At 64.7% G+C, this 2,678-nt stretch overlaps 1 protein-coding gene across 1 annotated transcript in view; it reads right to left on the reverse strand.

Moving 5' to 3' along the window:
* Positions 1-2,678, reverse strand: part of TNRC18 (trinucleotide repeat containing 18) — a 73,949-nt gene that overhangs the window by 55,138 nt on the left and 16,133 nt on the right.

The raw sequence follows: 2,678 nt of genomic DNA on the forward strand, positions 1-2,678 counted from the left end.
AAAAAAAAAAAAAAAAAAAAAAAGACACAGGGAAGAAATGCTCCCGGCACCAGCCCCTCTCCTGATTATTAAATCTCACTGAACAACCCTGATGACGCGCGAATACTACCATCTCCGCTTTCTAAAGGACGAAACCCAAGCCCAGAGACGTGAAGTCATCCACCCAAGGGCACAGAGCCACGTATGCCAGAGCTAAGGCTCAAAGCCCGGGCCCTGTCTGCTGCCTGGGCCCACGTCGGCGGCCTCGTCTGGAGTGGCCGCTGCACAAAGGAAAAGGGACAAGGCCAAGCAGAGGACAGACGTCCTGGAACGCCCACAAGGAGGCAAGAGGGCTGTGGGCTTTGCGGAGCTCACCCACACAGGGAACCCCTCGTGCCTCCCATCTTATGGGATTGGTCGATGTGGCAGTCAGAGGCCACCCCGGCCTGACAAGGGAGCCAGGACCACGGAGCAGGCAGCCCGGCCAGCAGGCTCGAGGAGGCGGTCAGGCTGGGCTCAGGAAACAGCGGGAATCCCTAGCATCTCTTCAGCATCCAATGCAAACTTCCCCAGTCCAGCAGGCTGCCTCTCCTGCCTCGGTTTCCCCGCTGCTCCCCGCACCCTGCCCCCTGCCAGCTTCCATCCGCCTCTGGGCCTTGCTCACATTGTTCCCTCTGCCCAAAGGGACCGTCCATGGTCAACTCCTTCCGGTCTGTGGGCAGACGCTCCCTCCTCCAGGTGGCCCTCCCTGACCACCAGCCCCCGCCATCTTTCCTCCCTCCCAGTTCGTCACTGCTGAGCTTCTGCTTGTGGACCCATCTGCCTCTCCGTCCCCAGGGGGCTGGGGCAGTTCCCCCTGAGGCCACCCCACCCTCACTCACCACGAGCTGGGCGCTCCTCTGCAGCTCCAGGGCCTGGGCTGCCTGCTGCTGCAGGTACAGGAGCTCCTGCTGCCGCAGGAAGCGCTGCTGGGAGAAGAGCTGCAGCTGCTGGGCGTGGTGCAGGGGGCCGCGGCCCGGCGGGTACAGGGCGGCCCAGAGCGGGGGCGCCGCGGCCCGCTCCATCAGCTCCGCTAGGGGCAGGACGCACAGTGAGGCTGCACCCGCCGCCCAGCGCCCCTGTCGGCCCACTAGAGGGGGGGCAGGGCTGGGCCGGGCCTCCCTCTGCACCCGCCTCCCCGGCCCAGGGGACACGGGCCCTGCCTACACCCCAGGTGTGGCCCTCACAGTGGCAGCGTGCCAACATGGGGACTCCAAGCCTTCCTCCCCCCACCCCCAGTGGTCTGCCAAGTGGGACTCCCGAGGGACGGGAGGCACCAGGGTGGGGGGTCCAGGCCCCAGGGAGGAGAGTCTGCACTGGTTTTGGGTAGGAGTTCATCAAAACAAGGATCCCTATGGCTTTATGACACGGGTAAACCACGGACATAAAATATCCTCGAAGCCCCGGTCTGCCTCCTACCCCATTATTCTAGATGGACACCCCCCCCAAGAAGGCCCCTAGCATCTGGATCAGTCTCTCCAGGTGAGGCTACCACGACCACTGCCCTCCACCCAAAGGCCGCCACTTACCAAAGTGAGGCAGGTGATCGCTGGGAATGACCACCAGCTGGCCCGACTGGGGGTCCCTGACGAACTGGTAGGCTGACGGCAGGGAGCCCCCCAAGCCAGGCGGGAAGGCAGGTGCCATGCCCTGGTGCAGAGGTGGGGGGCCCAAGCCTAGGGGAGACCCAGGCCCGTGTCAATGCCAGGGGCTGGGGGCCCAGGCCCACCCCCTTTCTGTCTGCTCCCCCGACCCCCACCTCCTGGGGCCTCCATGCAGGAAACTGAGAGGTGACAGGCTGCAAGCATGTCCACAGCCACCCGTCCCTGGGCCCCACCTCCAAATGGCTCAGCAGAGGGACCCCCACAAGGCGAGTGTCCTAGTAACTGCCCTCTTCAGACACATGAGGGAGCCAAGGTGTGGGGAGAGGAAGCAAGGCCCGAGCTCTAACCAAAGGGAGATAGGAGCTAGATCCGGGCGTGGGTCCCACAAACAACTGGCCTCCACCCGCAGTCCTGCCCCGGCACCAGCCCCCAGCCCCGAGCTCCGGGCAAGAAACACATCGGGCCCACTCTGTCATCAACCACCAGATAAGGGGGAAGTTGTCACCCCACACTCACCATAGGGGTGTCCAGCGAGCCACATGGATGTGCTGCCCGAGCGGGGCAGCCAGGGGTGAGTGGCCAGGTGGGCTGCGGGGTCGGCGGACCAGCGCCCAGAGCCTGCCAGTGATGGGCCACCGGTCACCATGAGGTTGGGGTTCAGGCCATTAGCAGCACAGCTGGTGGGGTGCAAGCGGGCCAGGTCAGCCAGCTCCTTACTTTCTCTGGAAGGGAAGCACGCATTGGCAACAGCCCCATGGGCCTGGGAGATGTGGGAGAAAAGGGGTATCACCCAGAATGCCCAGCGGGCCCCCAGCATGAAGAGGAACCAGCTATGGCTCAGAAAAGAATTGCTCCGAGGACCTTCCCCAGGAGAGGGGACCCACGCTCATGGGAGAGGGGCCGTGGGGCCATCTGGCCTAGGATCAGGGTCGGGGACGAGAGGCCACGTCCAGCCCCCAGGCTGCCCCCAAGCCCTCACCTGAGCAGCTTCTCCTGGTCTCGGTCCAGCCGCGCCCCCAGCAGCCGCTCCTCCCGGTGCCTGGTCCTCTCGTCCCC

Source organism: Ursus maritimus, unplaced genomic scaffold (assembly GCF_017311325.1).
Source record: "Ursus maritimus isolate PB19 unplaced genomic scaffold, ASM1731132v1 scaffold_2, whole genome shotgun sequence".
NCBI lineage: Eukaryota > Metazoa > Chordata > Mammalia > Carnivora > Ursidae > Ursus > Ursus maritimus.